Below are 19,621 nucleotides of genomic sequence, written 5' to 3'. Positions count from 1 at the left end.
TTATGTCTGAGGCCTCTCTTCTGTTCCATTGGTCTATATGTCTGTTTTGGTACCAGTACCATACTGTTTTGGCTACTGTAGCCTTGTAGTATAGTTTGAAGTCAGGTAGAGTGATGCCTCCAGCTTTATTCTTTTTGCTTAGGATGGTCTTGGCTATATGGGTTCTTTTTTGGTTCCATATGAAATTTGAAGTAGTTTTTCTAATTCTGTGAATAAAATGAACAGTAACTTGATGGGAATAGCATTGAATCTATAAATTATTTTGGGCAGTATGGCAATTTTCATAATATGGATTTTTCCTATCCACGAGCATGGAATGTTTTACCATTTGTTTGTGTCCTCTCTTATTTCGTTGAGCAGTGGTTTGTAGTTCTCCTTGAAGAGGTCCTTCACATCCCTTGTAAATTGTATTACTAAGTATTTTATTCTCTTTGTAGTAATTGTGAATGGGAATTTACTCATGATTTGGCTCTCTGTCTACTCTTGTTGTATAGGAATGTTTGTGATTTTCGCACATTGGTTTTTTATCCTGAGACTTTGCTGAAGTTGCTTCTCAACTTAAGGAGTTTGGGGGCTGAGACGATGGGATTTTCTAAACATACTATCACATCATCTGTAAACAGAAATAATTTGAACAGAAATAATTTGACTTCCTCTCTTCTTATTTGAATACCTTTTATTTCTTTCTCTTGCCTTACTGCCCTGGCCACAACTAGCAATACTATGTTGATTAGGAGTGGTGAAAGAGGGTATCCTTGTCTTGTGCTTGTGCTGGTTTCCAAAGGGAATGCTTCCAGCTTTTGCCATGCAGTATGATATTCAGTATGGCTGTGGGTTTGTCATAAATAGCTCTTATTATTTTGAGATACATTCCATCAATACCTGGTTTATTGAGAGTCTTTATCATGAAGGGGTGTTGAACTTTATCAAAGGCCTTTCCGGCATCAATTGAGATAATCATGTGGTTTTTGTCATTGATTCTGTTTATGTAATGGATTACGTTTACTGGTTTGTGTACGTTGAACCAGCCTTACATCCCAGGGATGAAGCCAACTTGATCATGGTGGATAAGCTTTTAGTGTGTTGCTGGATTCGGTTTGCCAGTATTTTATTGAGGATTTTTGCTTTGATGTTCATCACAGATATTGGCCTGAAATAGTCTTTTTTAATTGTGTTTCTGCCAGGTTTTGTATGAGGATGATGCTAGCCTCATAAAATTATTTAGGGAGGAGTCCCTCTTTTTCTGTTGTTTGGAATAGTTTTAGAAGGAATGGTACCAGTTCCTCTTTGTACCTCTGGTAGAATTTGGCTGTGAATCCATCTGGTCTTGGGCTTTTTTTGATTGGTAGGCTATTAATTACGTCTCAATTTTGAATTTTTTACTGATCTATTGAGGGATTTGACTTCTTCCTGGTTTAGTCTTGGGAGGAATGTATCCATGTCTTCTAGATTTTCTAGTTTGTGTGAAGGTGTTTATAGTATTCTCTGATTGTAGTTTTTATTTCTGTGGGCTCAGTGGTGATCTCCCCTTTATCATTTTTTATTGTGTCTGTTTGATTCTTCTCTCTTTTCTTCTTTATTAGTCTGGATAGCAGTCTATCTGTTTTGTTAATCTTTTCAAAACAACAAGCTCCTGGATTCACTGATTTTTTTTTTTTGAAGAGGTTTTCCTGTCTCTATCTCCTTCAGTTCTGCTCTGATCTTAGTTATTTCTTGTCTTCTGCCAGCTTTTGAATTTATTTGCTCTTGTTTCTCTAGTTTTTTAATTGTGGTGTTAGGGTGTTGATTTTAGATCTTTCCCACTTTCTCCTGTGGGCATTTAGTGCTATAAATTTCCCTCTAAACACTGCTTTAGCTGTGTCCTAGAGATTCTGGATTGTGTCTTTGTTCTCATTGATTTCAAAGAACTTATGCATTTCTGCCTTAATTTCATTATTCATCGAGTAGTCTCTCAAGAGCGGTTTGTTCAGTTTCCATTTGTGCAGTTTTGAGTGAGTTTCTTAATCCTGAGTTCTAATTTGTTTGGCCTGTGGCCTGAGAGACTGCTTGTTATGATTCTGTTCTTTTGCATTTGCTGAGTGTTTCACTTTCAATTATGTGCTCTATTTTAGAATATGTGCCATGTGGTGCTGAGAAGAATGTATATTCTTTTGATTATGGGGTGGAGGTTAATTTCTTAACCTGTAGATGTCTATTAGGTCCACTTGGTCCAGCGCTGAGTTGAACTCCTGAATAACCTTGTTAATTTCGGTCTCATTGATCTGTCTAATATTGACAGTGGGGTGTTAAAGTCTCCCACTATTATTGTGTGGGAGTCTAACTCTCTTTGTAGGTCTCTAAGAACTTGCTTTATGAATCTGGGTGCTCCTGTATTGGGTGTGTGTATACTTAGGACAGTTAGCTCTTCTTGTTGCATTGATCCCTTTACCATTGTGTAATACCCTTCTTTGTCTTTTTTGATTTTCGTGGGTTTAAAGTCTGTTTTATCAGAGACTAGGATTACAACCCCTGGTTTTATTTGCTTTTCATTTGCTTAGTAAATCTTCCTCCATCCCTGTATTTTGAGCCTATGTGTGTCTTTGCACGTGAGATGGGTCTCCTAAATACAGCACTCCGATGAGTCTTGACTCTTTATCCAATTTGCCAGTCTGTGTCTTTTAAATGGGGCATTTAGCCCATTTACATTTAAGGTTAATATTGTTATGTGTGAATTTGATCCTGTCATTATGAGGCTAGCTGGTGATTTTGTCCATAAGTTGATGCAGTTTCTTCATAGTGTTGATGGCCTTTACATTTGCTATGTTTTTGCAGTGGCTGGTACTGGTTTTTCCTTTCCATATTTAGTGCTTCCTTCAGGAACTCTTGTAAGGAAGGCATGGTGCTGAAAAAAAAATCTCTCAGCATTTGCTTGTCAGTAAAGGATTTTATTTCTCCTTCACTTATGAAGCTTAGTTTGGCTGGATATGAAATTCTGGGTTGAAAATTCTTTTCTTGAAGAATGTTGAATATTGGCCCCCATTCTCTTCTGCCTTGTAGGGTTTCTGCAGAGAGATTTCTGTTAGTGTGATGGGCTCCCCTTTGTGGTTAACCTAACCTTTCTCTCTGGCTGCCCTTAACATATTTTCCTTCATTTCAACCTTGGTGAATCTGACGATCATGTGTCGCTCTTCCTGAGGAGTATCTTTGTGTTGTTCTCTGTATTTCCTGAATTTGAATGTTGGTCTGTCTTGCTTGGTTGGGGGTAGTTCTCTTGGATAATATCGTGAAGTGTGTTTCCAACTTAGTTTCATTCTCCCTGTGATTTTCAGGTACACCAATTCAACGTAGGTTTGGTCTTTTCACGTAGTCCCATATTTCTTGGAGGTTTTGTTTGTGCCTTTTTATTCTTTTTTCTCTATTCTTGTCTTCATGCTTTATGCCATTAAATTGATCTTCAGTCCCTGATAGCCTTTCTTCTGCTCAATTGATTTGGCTATTGATACTTGTGTATGCTTTACGAAGTTCTCATGCTGTGTTTTTCAGCTCCATGAGGTCATTTATATTCTTCTCTAATCTGGTTATTCCAGTTAGCAATTCCTTTAACCTTTTACCAAGGTTCTTAGCTTCCTTTCATTGGGTTAGAACATGCTCCTTTAGCTCAGAGGAGTTTGTTATTACCCACCTTCTGAAGCCTACTTCCGTCAATTCTTCAAACTCATTCTCCATTCAGTTTTGTTCCACTGCTGGCAAGGAGTTGTGATCCTTTGGAGGAGATGAGGCATTGTGGTTTTTGGAATTTTCAGCTTTTTGCCCTGGTTTTTCCTCGTCTTTATGGATTTATCTACCTGTGGTTTTTGCTGTTGGTGACTTTTGGATGGAGTTTTTGCGTGGTCATTTCTTTTGTTGATGTGAATGTTATTGCTTTCTGTTTGTTAGTTTTCCTTTTAACTATCAGGCCACTCTTCTGTAGGGCTGCTGGAGTTTGCTGGAGGTCCACTCCAGACCCTGTTTGCCTGTGTTTCACCAGCGGAGGCTACAGAACAGCAAAGATTGCTGCCTCCTCATTCCTCTGGAAGCTTCATCCCAAAGGGGCACCCCCGAGATGCCAGCTGGAGCTCTCCTGCATGAAGTGTCTGTTGAACCCTGCTACGAGGTGTCTCCCTGTTAGAATGCATGGGGGTCAGGGATCCACTTGAGGAGGCAGTCTGTCTCTTAGCAGAGCTCAAGTGTTGTGCTGGTCTCCAGGTACTCTGTCCCAGTGATATGGGAGTTTGATCTGTAAGACCCTAACTGGTGCTACTGCCTTTCTTTCTGAGATGGCCTGCCCAGAGAGGAGGAATCTAGAGAGGCAGTCTGGCTACAGCAGCTTTGCTGAGCTGTGGTGGCTCCACTCAGTCCGAACTTCCTGGTGGCTTTGTTTATGCTGTGAGGGGAAAACCGCCTACTTAAGCCTCAGTAACGGTGGAAGCCCCTTGCCCCACCAAGCTTGAGCATCCCAGGTTGACTTAAGACTGCTGTGATGGCAGCAAGAGTTTCAAGCCAGCGGGTCTTAGCTAGCCAGGTGCCAGTGAATCTGGTGGGATTTACTGAGCAAGACCACTTGGCTCCCTGACTTTGGCCCCCTCTCCGGAGGAGTGAATGGTTCTGTCTCCCTGGCATTCCAGGCACCACTGTGGCATGAAAAATAACTCCTGCAGCTAGCTCAGTGTCTGCCCAAATGGCTGCCCAGTTTTGTTCTTGAAACCCAGTGCCCTGGTATTATAGGCACCCAAGAGAATCTTCTGGTCTGTGGGTTTTGAAGACTGTGGGAAAAGTGTAGTATCTGTGCGGGAGTGCACCGTCCCTCAAGGCACAGTCCCTCAAGGCTTCCCTTGGCTAGGGGAGTGAGTTCCCCGACCGCTTGCACTTCCTGGGTGAGGTAATGCTCCACCCTGCTTCTGCTTTCCATCCGTAGGCTGCACCCACTGTCTAACCAGTCCCAATTAGATGAACCAGGTACCTCAGTTGGAGATGTAGAAATCACCTGCCTTCTGTATTGGTCTTGCTGGGAGCTGCAGAGTGGAACTGTTCCTATTCAGCCATCTTGCCTAGAAATAAAAAAATCGGTGTAGAGTTTTTGAACTAGATAATCATAAGGAAATTTGTGCAATTTGGAGAATATTAAAGTAAATGCAAGTAGTCTAGAGAGTAAAAATAAAAGTCTACTGCAGTTATTGGGAATGAAAAATATATTTAACTGGTAAAAAATCAGCAAAAATGTAAAAATTTAAAATAATTAGTAAGCCAAATCTATGAATGTATATAAGAGATAACATTGTTATTGCCTTGGTGCTTATTTCAGGTAGACAAAATTGCTTAAACTAAAATAATAATACAATTCACTTCAAGAATATATTAAAAGGAACACTTACATGATCATCTCAGTAGACGCACAAAATAACATTAGTTAAAATGCAACTTAAAACTCTCTGAGTTTTAGCCAGCCACATGGGTTGCCAGCTAGAGATTTTATTCTCCAGCATTCCTTGCAGCTACCAGTGGCCATGTGACTAAGTTCTTGCCAGAGGACTATCAGCAGAAGTGATGTGAATATTCTCTAGGTAATGGACTGGGCTTTGATTTCTTCTCTTCTCTCTTTTTCCCCTCTTAGCTTCTGTTTTAGCCAGACCAACCATATGCTTAGACTCATTCTCAGCTCATCCCAAAATCTGAACCACAAGTTAGAGCCACTCATGGTATGCCACTTAATTTTCTGTCTTATAATGTCATTAGAGGTGTTCTTTATCCATGCTAACATATTCCAGGCTTCCTGAAACGCAGTTTTACTTGTTCATCTTTATATTCATTTAGAACCTTACAAAAAATTGAATGCACAGGAAGTATTTTAAAATATGTATTTCATTGCCATCAATTTTGTTTGCTTGTTCCTGCTGCTAGCTAAATGTGATGCTATTTAATTGAAACAAATTCTTACCAATCTATGAAATTAAGGTACAATTTTGAAAATTTAGGTCCATTTAAACCCTCATATTACACTTAATTGAAGATATTTAATAACCATTTGTCTTCCCAGTGGAAGAAAAATAGCCTGAAGCTCTTGGAAACAAAAGCTAGAATGTCAGGAACATAGAGGGATTTTTTTGCTGAATTTTCCTGAACTCAATTCTTACATTCTTATAACACACACACGAGGCATATAAGTCCTTTATTTCTTGGCCTTTCTAGACTAAGTTATAAAGAAGTCTGGTTTTAGTGTAAGATATATTTTTATAAATGTTCTGGAATTTGTATGTAAAAAAGATGAGGTGTTTCTCTATTTCTAGAATCAACTAAGCAACAATTATTTATGGAAAAATTACTAGTAACAGTGGGACAGTCAATAAATTTTTTTGAAGCTATCTATGACTGATGACTCATCTGAAAAAATATTTTGAACTAGATGATTGTTAAGGTTCTCCCAGCAATTAAAGTCCATATAATCTCTTTCAAACACCTTCTTTGTCATTGAAAAGGATTTATTTTAAAAGTGTAAGGCCGGGCGCAGTGGCTCAAGCCTGTAATCCCAGCACTTTGGGAGGCCGAGACGGGCGGATCACGAGGTCAGGAGATCGAGACCATCCTAGCTAACACGGTGAAACCCCGTCTCTACTAAAAAATACAAAAATCTAGCCGGGCGAGATGGTGGGCGCCTGTAGTCCCAGCTACTCGGGAGGCTGAGGCAGGAGAATGGTGTAAACCCGGGAGGCGGAGCTTGCAGTGAGCTGAGACAGCCCGGGCAACAGAGCGAGACTCTGTCTCAAAAAAAAAAAAAAAAAAAATACATAAATAAAAAAATTAAAAATAAAAGTGTAAGAGTTGGTATTTTAAAACATATTTACCACTAGAAACCATTTAGACTAGAGGTCCTTAACAAAGCAAAGGGGTGTGAGTGAGCAGGCGCTTTGAGGGGACTTCACTGTTTGGTAATGTGTTATGTCCTGCCAAAGTTGGGGGGCAGGAATGAGCTTGATGGAGAAGACTAGATCAAAATCTGGCTGTACAAAGCCTCGCAGTACTGAACAAAAAATAGTCATGAGAATAAAAATGCACTTAAAAATAAACAATAGAATATACAGCAACAAATATTTACTGAACACCTACAATATGTCATGTTCTTGAGCTACATCAGTCAACAAAACAAAGATCCCAGTTCTGGTGGAGCTCCATTCTGGTTGGATGGTACTTTTACCTTTTGTGGGATCCTCAGTCACATGAGCCCCATGAGAAAGGTGAAGAAGTAACCGGTATATGCAATGAAGAAATTGGCTCTAGAATGCATGACAGCAGTTAGTGACAGGAGTGGCCCATGTAATAAAAATGACAACTGTTTTGTTGAAGGACAAGAATTTAGATAAAAGGTCACTTGAAATGACAGGTAATGGTGTTGTGCGAGTGTGTAGAAACTTGCCGAGCATGAAAGCATTCACAACAGGAAAGCTCATCATCCGCACTGAAGTGTGATTTCAGGAAAATAGCAAGTTGGCAGCAGAGTCTGATGACTAGCATTTCAGGTAATGATGTCATTTTCTCCTTCATCCTACTAATTAGCAGCCTCCTTAAGGCACTGCTTAAGCTTCAGAAGCAGATGGGCCAACTCCAGTTTGGGTCCAGGCCTCATCTATCTCATTCACTCTATACCAGAGACAGCATGGGATAGTCTGACATGGTATATTTACTTTGCAATAAAGCAATTTTTTAAAACAGGAAAATCTATGAATACCTAGTGAGTTCCTCAGCCCATGATGAACCTCAGCCACCTATGCTTTATTTCAATTTGCTTCCTACACGGAACGTGGATATTGGCTTTACATCCATGAAACCAAATAATAATAATAATAATAATAATAAAGTTACAAGTGAAGAAAGGGGGAGAGGTAGAGCTCGCTCCCCAGCATGTTCCTCAATATTTGTCAGTGCCACCACTAACTGATTCAGAATCATCCTCTACATTGCCCTCTCTCTGTTTTCTTTGCTGGAGGAGGGTCCTTCCACATGGCATAAGAGAGTATCATGTAGCCAAAATCGCTCCATTCCAAAGGCACAAAGGATGTACATAAGATAAATATCGTTTATTTTTCTGTAAACCAGACTTCAAAGATTTTAGCCTTTAAGTATATTGGTATATTTACTTTGTACTAAAGCAATTTTTTTAAAACAGGAAATTCTCTGAATACATTGAGAATTTCAGTACCTCTTAGCTCAAGCATTCTTAATGGTTTCACAAAGCTCATTTCCAAAAAGTAAAAAAGAAAAACAAAAAAACCCTTTTTCTTAATATATTGCTGGAATCATCTTACAAGCATCAGTGTTTGGTTTCTTTTCTTTTTTGAATTATTCTCCTTAGGTTGCTTGTGATCCAGAGGAGAACTAAGCAATGTGTTAATGTTAAAAGCGCATGTGTGTGTGTGTATGTATGTGTTGTGGTGCATGGCAGAAGGAGGTATGAAGCAAGGATGTCCTAATCTGCTTCCAGGAGGAAAGAATGCATTACTCCTTCTCCTTTTTTGAAAAACTTTTCCCTTTCCAGAAAGCCCTGGCGTGGAAATCCTACGAGATTTCTCAATTCTATATAGTTTTGGGCCTTTTATGCTCTAGAATTGCCAGGTATTGTTGTCTGACAAATCTTTGAATCTGAACTGAGCCAGAAAATTAGGGCTTTGGAAACAAAGTCCAAATGAAGGAACCGATTCAATAAAGTCTGGCTGTGAGTCCAAGTGGCACAATCACAGCAACCTTGTAAGGGCCAGGTGGGTGATTTTTGCCAATGTATAAAATACCCTTGAGCTGCAAGCTCAAAATAGCAAAATTTAAACCTATAGTTTAATTTAAAATAACTCAATTTTATAAATAAAGTGTGAATAACAACAATGATAATGCCTTATGTTTACATAGCACCTGGCATCTTTCAAATGTATTTATATATGCATTTTTATGTACTTCGACAAGTTGTACATCATGGCTTTATGCCATGTGGTATTTTCCCTGATTTGGGCTAATATAATCTATTTCATAGAACACCAAGGACTTGCCTGATTCCTCTTGTTTTTATGCAAGAAGGATCAGAAATTAGATGGAATCTGCATATATTCAGGACAAAATATCATATAGTGAAGTGGAAATCAGTGCAACCAGAAGAGTAAGGAGTTGTGCCTCCCTAGGTCAATGATGCAGCTGTGAGGTTCTTACATGCACGTTCAACCTTGATGGGGCCACACAGTTGTTGCTTAGCAAGCCTAGATGCTGCCCAGAAAAACTACAGATACTGTTGACAAGTTATGCAGTTATGCAGTTTGTGTAACCAACAACCCTAAACATACTCACTTCTGCTAGTGGCCAGATCTGGGATACATGGGAGAGGACTGTGGACTGAGATTATCTGAGCATGCTTAGGTCTTTCTCCCAAATTTATCAAATGGAAAAATCATTCTTCCTCTCTCAGGGAGAAATGAACTAGCAGGCAGGGAGAAATTGAATGGATCCATTTTATACATTTTCTTCCTGGAACGATATTGGAAATTTGCTCCACTTTATGGAAATAGAATTGGGAATACATAAGCTACATTGCTTTAGCAACTATATTTATTTGGTAACTGCACATATGTGTTTAATTTAGCTGAGCTCTTTTTGTTATATGATTGTTAATTCCTACTAATCAATTTCAATACTTATGTTTGAATTCATGTTCTGCAAGGCATAGCAAGGACCCATATTCAGTTACTAATATTATAAAATGTTATTTGCAATCAAGCCATAGATTAGCCAGGTGATACAGTAGAGTAGATAGACATTCAATATAACCTGACCCACCATTTTATTCTGTCCAGAAATTTCACCAAGAAAATCTATTTTTTTCTTTTAACAATGGCATTTTGCCTAGGAAATTTACTTTAATATACTAATGCTCTTTGTAAACCTTTGAAGAGTGCTTCAGCGTAGTGTTTCTCAATTTATCTCATCAATAGCTCAGTGAGCAAAAGCTTACAAAATTGGGATTATATTTCAGATAACAAATTATTTTTCTTCAAAACAGAACTAGGAGCCAAACTCCATTTTATAAATTTGCAAAGTATTCTTTAATCCTATGGATGTTATGTAATATTTAATTTTTTAAAAACAAACTTATAGAGAGAGTAGGTTAAAACCCATTATAACATTGTTGTTGGGAATACAGTTAACATTTTTCAGTTTTTCAAAGTTGTAGCAAGTGCTATATTCTTGTATGATTTATAAAATAACATGATATAATTAGAAAATACTTAGAAAAATAGAAAACAATCTGAGCCAAATTTTTGGAACAGCCTTTGATATGGTGTAGATTTGTGTCCTCACCCAAAAGCTCATGTCAAATTATAATCCCCAATGCTGGGGGTGGTGCCTGGTGGAAGGTGATTGGATCATGGGGGCAGATTTCCCCTTGCTATTTCTGTGATAGTGTGAGTGAGTTTTCATGATATCTAGTTGTTTAAAACTGTGTAGCACTCCCTTCCTCCTTTTCTGGCCATGTAAGATGTGGCTGCTTCCCCTTCACCTTCTGCCATGATTGTAAGTTTCCTGAGGCATCTCCAGTCATGCTTCTCTGCACTGCCCTAGTAGAAGTTCTTTTCCTCTTTTTATGGCCATGTAAGATGTGCCAGTTTCTCCTTTCACCTTTTGCCATGACTGTAAGTTTCCTGAAGCATTCCCCAGCCATGCTTCCTGTACAGCCTGTCAAACTGTGAGTAAATTAAATCTCTTTTCTTCATAAATTATCCAGTCTCTGTAGTTCTTTACAGCAATGTGGGAATGGAATAATACAGAAAATTGGTTCCTGGAAGAGGGTCATTGCTATAAAGATACCTGAAAATGTGGAAGCAGCTTCAGAACTGGGTAATGGGCAGAGGTTGGAACAGTGTAGAGAGCTCTGAAGAAGACAGGAAGAGGGAAAGTTTGAAAGTTTCTAGAGACTTGTTAAATTGTTATGACCAAAATGCTGATAGTGATATGAACAATGAAGTCCAGGATGAGGTGGTCTCAGATGGAGATGAGGAATTTACTGGAAACTGAGGTAAATGTCACTCTTGTTATGCTTTAGCAAAGATACTGGCAGCATTGTGCCCCTGCCTTAGGGATCTGTGGAGTATTGAACGTGAAAACGATGATTTAGGGTATCTGGTGAAAGAAATTTCTAAGCAGCAAAGTATTCAAGACCTGATATGACTGCTTCTAGCAACCTATTGTCATTTGTGTGAGCAAAGAGGTGATTTGAAACTGGACCTTATATTTAAATGGGAAGCAGAGCATAAAAGCTTAGAAAATGTTCAGCATGACCATGTAGAAAAAGAAAAAGAAAAAAACAATTTCTGGGGAGGAATTCAAGCCCACTGCAGAAATTTGCATAGGTAAAGAGGAATCAAATGTTAATAACCAAGGCAATGGGGAAAATGCCTCAAAAGCATTTCAGAGACCTTCTTGGCAGCCCCTCCCATTACAGGCCCAGAGGCATAGGAGGGAAGAGTGCTTTTGTGGGCAGAGCCCAGGGTCCTGCTGCTCCGTGCAACCTAGGGTCACCATTCCCTGTTCCCCAGCTGCTCAAGTTCTACTCGTGGCTAAAGGGGACCCAGATATGCCTCACTGCTCTAGAGGGTGCAAGCTGGAATCTGCCAAGGCTTCCATGTGGTGTTAAGCCTGCAGGTATGCACAGGGTAAGAGTTGAGGCTTGGGAGCCTCTGCTTAGATTTCAGAGTATGTATGGAAAAGCAGAAGTCTGCTACAGTGGTGGAGCCCTCATGAAGAACCTCTTCCAGGCAGTACAGACGGGAAATATGCAGTTGGAGTCCGACACAGAATCCCCATTGGGGTTCTACCTGGTAGAGCTGTGAGAAGAGTTCCACAATCCTCCAGAACACACAATGGGAGATTCACTGACAGCTTGCAACCATGCTCCTGAAAAAGTCACAGATACCGAATACCAGCCAATGAAAACAGTCGCAGGGGCTGTGACCCACAGAGTCTTGGGGACACAGCTGCCCAAGGACTTGTGAGCCTGCTCCTTTCATCAGTGTTCCCGGAATGTGAGACATGGAGTCAAAGGGGATTATTTTGAAGCTTTGAGATTTAATGACTGCCCTGCTAGGTTCCGGACTTGCATAGGGCCTGTAGCTCCTTTTTTTGACTGCTTTCTCCCTTTTGGAACAGGACTATTTAACCAATGCCTGTATCACAATTGTATCTTGGACATAACTAACTTTTTAATTTTTTTTTATTTTTACAGACTTATAGACATAAGGAACTTGCGGTTCCTCAGATGAGACTTTGGACTGTGGACTTTTGAGTTAATGCTGGAATGAGTTAAGACTTTGGGGGACTGTTGGGAAGACATGATTGTATTTTGAAACATGAGAAAGACATGAGATTTGGGAGGGACAAGGGGCAGAATGATATAGTTTGAATTTGTGTTCCCATCCAAATCTCATGTTGAATTATAATCCCCAGTGTTCGGGGAGGGGTATGGTGGGAGGTAATTGGATCATGGGAACAGATTTCCCCCTTGCTCTTCTCATGATAGTGAGTGAGTTCTCATGAGATCTGGTTGTTTAATAGTGTATAGCACCTCCCCCTTCATCTCCCTCTCCTTCCTACTATAGCCTTGTAATGGTGTGTAGCACCTTCCTACTATAGTCATGTTTAATAGTGTGTAGCACCTCCTCCTTCATCTCTCTCTTCTTCCTACTATAGCCATGTAAGATGTGCCTGCTTCCCTTTGCCTTCTGCCATGACTATAAATTTTCCAAGGCATCCCCAGCCATGCTTCATGTACAGCCTACAGAGCTACAGGTCAATTAAACCTCTTTTCTTTATAAATTATCCAGTCTTGGGTAGTTCTTTATAGCAATGCAAAAATGGACTAATACAGCTTCAGACATATTTTCTAATTAAAATTGTTTCCCCAAATAAGTAAATGCAGCCATTTATTAAAATAATACAATGATGTAATGTCTGTTTTCTATATTCTATTCAACACACTTGTATTTCAGATGTATTACTTCCATTGCTCTAAGAACCAAAATTTATTAAATGTTCATAGATTAATTTCAATTTCTTTCTTTATCTGTTTATTCACCGATGTTAATTTGCAGATGATAATAATAATAATAAAGGAATTTTTGATTATGCACTATAAATGTTCTTGAGAAATTACATTTGACTGCCTTTTTTATTTCTTTTTTTTTTTTTTGCCTTTCTGTGACAGTGGATTTTAGATATGAGAGGTATAGCTGAAAAAGACTGGTCTCAAATATACTCACTTTGACACTGGATGAAGCCTGAAGCCTAATCTCAAAGAAGCTGTAAACCTGGCTATTGTGAAGTTTTGGGAGTTGAGGCCAAGGACATTTAGAAGAAGTGAGCTAGGTGATGTTGGCTATGGACACAATTAGCAACATGCTTGCAGTTAAATAGCAACTATTATTTATTGACAAGGTAAAGAATAACATATATTGTTCTATCATTTTATACATGTTTAACCATTTGATCTGCATAATAAAAGTTTGAGGTATTTTCTAGTATTAATTAAACTAATTTTATAAAGGGGGAAATGACAATTCCAAGAGGTAAAGTAACTTGCCCCAGGCTAACTTAGTATGTGGTGAAGCCAGGATTCAAACACAAGCAGTGCACAAAATTATTTTAATAAATGAAAGAAAGGAAGGAAGGAAATAAGGAAAGAAGAAAGGAAGAAAGAAAGAAAGAAAGAGAGAGAAAGAAAGAAAGAAAGAAAGAAAGAAAGAAAGAAAGAAAGAAAGGAAGGAAGGAAGGAAGGAGGGAAGGAGGGAAGGAGGGAAGGAGGGAAGGAGGGAAGAAAGGAAGAAAGGAAGAAAGGTAGAAAGGTAGAAAGGTAGAAAGGAAGAAAGAAAGAAGAAAAGTATAAAGAAAGAGAAAAGTATACACAAGTAGTTTGGAAAGAAAAAACTCTTATTTATAGATGGCATGATCCTGTATGTGAAACTCTCAAGGAATTCACAAAAATACTACTAGAACAAACAAGTGGATTTAGCAAGGTTGCAGGATACAAGATCAATATACAAAAAATTACTTTTTATCATATTGTAATAGCAAAAAATCTAAATATAAAATTGAGAAAATAATTTATTCATGATAGCATCACAAAGAATTTAGAAATAAATTTAATAAAATAATTGCAACACTTATACACTGAAAATTACAAAACATTGCTGAGAGAAATTTTTTAAAAATCTGAAGTGATTGAGAAACAAAAAGTATTCAAGGACTGGAGTATTCAATACTGGTAAGATGTTAATTCCACTAAAATTAATTTACAAATTCAAATAAATCTCTACTGAAAAGCAACATTGTGTGTGTGTGTGTGTGTGTTTCAAAACAAGCAAGCTACCCTAATACATCTGAAAATATAAATTATAGCCAAAATAATTTTGAAAAAGGAGATCAAATTTAGAGAACTTACAATATTCAATTTCAAATTTATCTTTATCATATAGCCACAGCAATTAATCCAGTGTAGCCTTGGCACAAAGATAGGCACATAGATATCAATGGAACATAGCAGAAAGTCCAAAATAATCATGTGTATTTACTATCAACTGGTTTTCAACAAAAGTACCAAGATATTTCAATGGGTAAAGGACAACGTTTCTTTCAAAAAGTTATTTTGTTTTGTAGATATCCAATAGGTTCAGCTGCAACTGTAGAAAAAGATTATTATTTTCTATACACCTAAATTTATTTCAAAGTTTTAAAGAAAGAAAGCACAAACATTACTTATGATTTTGCAGACATTGTCTCTCCTGCACTATAAATATTTGAGGCTAGGCAGTGTGGGGCATGTTCATATCTCAATATACTCTCTGACCATATGCCTTCATTTTTTAATGCTATGCTAGAGTTGTCACAGTGACATTAGGCAGAGAGCTATGGCAGCTTGTTTATCACAGCTATTATAATAAAGATAAAGGGATATTAATGTTCAAGAGAGATGGAATCTAATGCACAAGTGGGAGAAATGTCACTAGGCAGGAACAAGTGAAGTTCACCTGCTGTAATGGGAGGAAAGGTGATGTGAGTTGCAAAAGGTTCAGGAACATCAGGAGATATGATGCTGAGAAGGATGAGGTTATTCTTTTTTGATCTTTTCATTCAATGAAAGAAGATGCAAAGTCATCAGCTATAAGTGTGTAAATGACTTGGAAAAAAATGAAGAATGCGCAAATGTGTCTTTCTAGAGAATGGAACAGGCAGTTGACTATGGAAATGTAGAAAGATTGCTGGGCCTTGGTGTATTACTTAAGGCTTGCTGTCACAAATTTAAAGCATGCCCAATCAGCCCAGTTGTATAGAAATATAATGCTCATAAAGCAGACAGGATTTGTGTAATCAGGCCTGCAATTTTGCCACTCCTCTGTGACAGAGAGAAAAGGGATCAAGGGAATAGATGGTGTGTGCAGAAGGTCATTAATAATAATGGGTTGTGGAACTTAAGCTCAATAACAGAGGAAATGAGAAGGAGGTGGACATTAAAAAATTGTTAAATCAGGCAATATAACTTTCATAGTTTGAAAAATACTCTCAGTATAATCATTCAGAATTTCTGGAAAAAATGAAAGAAACATTTAAAAAATATAAAACTATGATTACAGGGACAATAGACAATCAGTAGAAGCCAAGACCAAAAAGCAAACACAGACTAGAACAGTAAGAAAGCATGCATTCATCTGGTCTCACACTGTTAATAAAGACATACCTGATGCTGGGTAATTTATAAAGGAAAGGGGTTTAATTGACTCACAGTTCAGCACGGCTGGGGAGGCCTCAGGAAACTTACAATCATGGTGGATGGGGACGCAAACATGTCTTTCTTCATCTGGCAGCAAGAAGGAGAAGAATGAGTGCCCAAGGAAGGGGACCCCCTATAAAACCATCAGCTCTCATGAGAACTGACCCATTATCACAAGAAGGGAAGGGGGAAACTGCCCCCATGTTTCATTTATCTCCACCTGGTCCCTCCCACAACAAGTGGGGATTATGGGAACTACAGTTCAAGATGAGATTTGGGTGGGGACATAGCAAACCATATCAGGCATGAAGCCAGAATATACCACTGGGACATCTGTGGGTATGTATCCACACCTGCAGATCTGTGGATAACCTAGGGCCTCATGTTTCAGCAGTCATATCTGGGAAAGAAAGAAAAGGCATGGTGAGGAGCTGAAACCAAGACTACCACAGGAAGTTGAATCATTCAAACGATTTTATCCTCAGTGAAAAGGTCAAGTGGAAAAATCGAAAACAAAAATTTAGATCTCTGCGTGAATTGAAAAAAAAAATGAATTCATTACTTAAGGTCAGTTAAATGATCATTCAAGATCAAAAGCATCATGGAGACATTTTCTGATTAGCAAAATATAGATGTTTGCTATTTACTTCAAAAATAAACCCAGAGAAAAATATAAAATGTTAAAAGGAATAGTGATAAATTAAATGGAATATAAATAAACAAAGATTGCTGTGAAATAATATCCAATGGGAGAGGGGCATTAAAACATGACAAAATTAAATATTAAAACAATAAGTACAACTGAAGGAAGGAATTTAGAATTAAAGTGTTTTTAATTTTAGGAAAGGTTAAAGACATTGATTATATTTCAACTTTAGTAAATCAAACATGCATAGAAGAAAAAGGGCAAAGAGAAAGTGCAAAAAGAGGCAAGAAATAATTCTCAATATGTCAGTAATAACATTATGTATATAGAACAAATTAGGTAAAATTCAGATACATAGAAAAAAAACGAACACAGCTATACACGATTTCTAAAACATGAACCCTAGGATAAAGATACAGATAATTTAAAAGTAAAAGGATTGAACAAAGACATATATGTTATGTGAATATTTACTAAAAAAAGCTGTAGGGACTACAGTAATGTCAGACAACGTAGACACTAAAGTGAAAAAAATTATTGGAATAAAGGAGATTACTATATAATGTTGAAAGATTCAATTCACTAAGAGAAGATAAAATGTTTAAACTTGTATGCATCTAATTATATAGAACCAATTATATATATGTATATAAATATAATCAAAATCTAGAAAAAGCCTCAGAGAAATTGTAAAACCTAAACACACTTCTCTCAATAATTAATAGGTAATTTAGATAAACAATTGATAAAGATGTATGTTTGAAAAATCCAACTGACAACTTCAATTTAATGAACTTGAGTAATTTATTATTCCAGTAGCTGGGAAAAACACATGTTTAAGTTTACATGGACAATTTGCATAATTTAATGTTACACCAGGACATAAATAATTTTCATAGAGACCACATATCTAAATATTGGACTAGTATTACTGTAGAAACTGACCATAAAAGATTACATTTTAAAAAAACACAATTAAATTTTAGAGCACACAAAGTCAGTCATTGGTCAAATATGAAATTATAATGGAAATAGGAATAAATGAGAAGTAATCAATTACAAAAATATTTTGAATCAAAACTTGTGAGGGGCAAGTAAAGAAATACTTAGTAGTAGAGTTATTACCTCACATATCACCTTACATGTAAAGGGACTTCGTATGAATGAACAAAGCAATCAACTTAAGATGTTAGCAAAGTAACCAAAGATTAAACCAAATAAAGTAGAAAAATATGATAAAGAGAAAAGAACATACAAATAAATTGTTTCTTTTACATGACTGATTACATAAATACCTTTTGTGACATTCATCAAGAAAAGTCTTAGAAGACACAATTTTAAGAATAAAATATAGGACACTAGATGAAGCAATATCTTAGAAGTGAGAGACAATTACGTCCAATTTTAAATAATGATTTTAAGTAAATTGGTAAAATATAGTCATTGTGGAAAATTACCTAGGGAAAAGATACAACTCATCAAAACTGACTCAGAAAAAACTAGACAACATTTATAGTCCTATTACCAATAAACAAATGGAATCAGCAGATAGAAATCTATTCAATTATAAATGATCATTCCCAGAAAGTTTTAGAGTTGAGTTCTACAAAAATTCTACTGAATAGATCATTAGAATCTTATACAATTATTGCAGATATTAGAAAAAGAGAAAGCTCCCTCAACAAATTTTATAAACTTAGTCTAACTTACTATTAAAACCAGAAATAAACAATGAGAGAAAGAAAAAATTACAACTCAATGTCATTCGTAAGCATAAAACAAATATACTAAACACAATGTTAGCAAACCAAATTCAATACCATATAAACAAATATGCAATGTAGAGCACATTGTTTTATTCACAATAAATGTAAGATTAATTTAAAATAAGATAACATATTAATGTAGATCAATAACTAAACATATGAGAAGACTGAAAGCCTACCCCAATAGATATAGGATCAACATTTCTTAAAAGAAAAATTATTACTTTATTTGATTTGAAGGACCTGAGAGAAATCCTTCAAGGTACACTAGTTTTACAAAGAATGCAAGGCAGATGCCATATCAAAGTTGTGGTTGTGACAAATAAGTAAAACTTCTGAATTTTACACTTATAGAATTAAAATATAGGATTAGAAGTGCTCAAAGGATAGGAAGGATAAATGTAATTAACTGTTATAAAGTTCTTACACTGTGAAATAATATAATATTATTTGAAGAAAGTCTGTGATAAGTTAAAGATGTATATTGTAGTCACAGAACAACATTTACAAAGTAACATAAAGAGATATTGTTAAAACCAATATGAGATATAAAATTGAATACTGAAAATTATGAGTCATCTAAATGATCTCAGGAAAGAAAGAAAAAAGTGATGACCAACAGTATTTTTAAAATAAAGATAGACTGAAACACAGTGATGACAATACCACCTTAAATGTAAATGCGCAAAACACTTAAAAGACAGATATTTCTAGGCTTGATGAAACACAAAATATTTAAGATATAGACTGTGGCAGATAGACTCTTAAAGAAGCCCTGTGATTCCTGCACCAGGTGTTTGCATCATGTGTGGTTATTTATACTTCTAAATAACCCATGGGGTGAAGATACGTAATTGGAACATATTTTCACTAAATGATAATTAAATAATGAAAAGATTTTTAAAATGTGAGATATGGCTACAGAAGTGTTTGTTAAAAGTTATAATTTCAAATACTCACGTTATAAAAAAGTTTTTTCAAAAATAAGATAATGCAATTGTTTAATAGCAAGGTTGATTTTAAAAAGGAGAGACAAATTAATAGTATCTACTTTAAAAAGGAGAGATAAGAGAGATAAAGAAATATATATATATATATATATGTATGCATATATGAACAGTAAGGGAATATTATTTAAAAATTTATACTAATGAATTTTGCAACATATTTGAAATAGAAAAATCATATTGTGTCCGCAATTGGTTCCTTCCAGTGGGTTCTTGGTCTCGCTGACTTCAAGAATGAAGCCACAGACCTTCATGGTGAGCATTACAGCTCTTAAAGATGGTGTGTCCAGAGTTTATTCCTTCAGATGTGTGCAGAGTTTCTTCCTCCCGGTGGGTTCATGGTCTCACTGACTTCAACAATGAAGCCATGGACCTTCACGGTCAGTGTTATAGCTCT

The sequence above is a fragment of the Trachypithecus francoisi genome, unplaced genomic scaffold (assembly GCF_009764315.1).
Source record: "Trachypithecus francoisi isolate TF-2019V2 unplaced genomic scaffold, Tfra_2.0 Lachesis_group1, whole genome shotgun sequence".
Taxonomy (NCBI): domain Eukaryota; kingdom Metazoa; phylum Chordata; class Mammalia; order Primates; family Cercopithecidae; genus Trachypithecus; species Trachypithecus francoisi.
Note: the sequence above shows the minus strand (reverse complement) of the source record.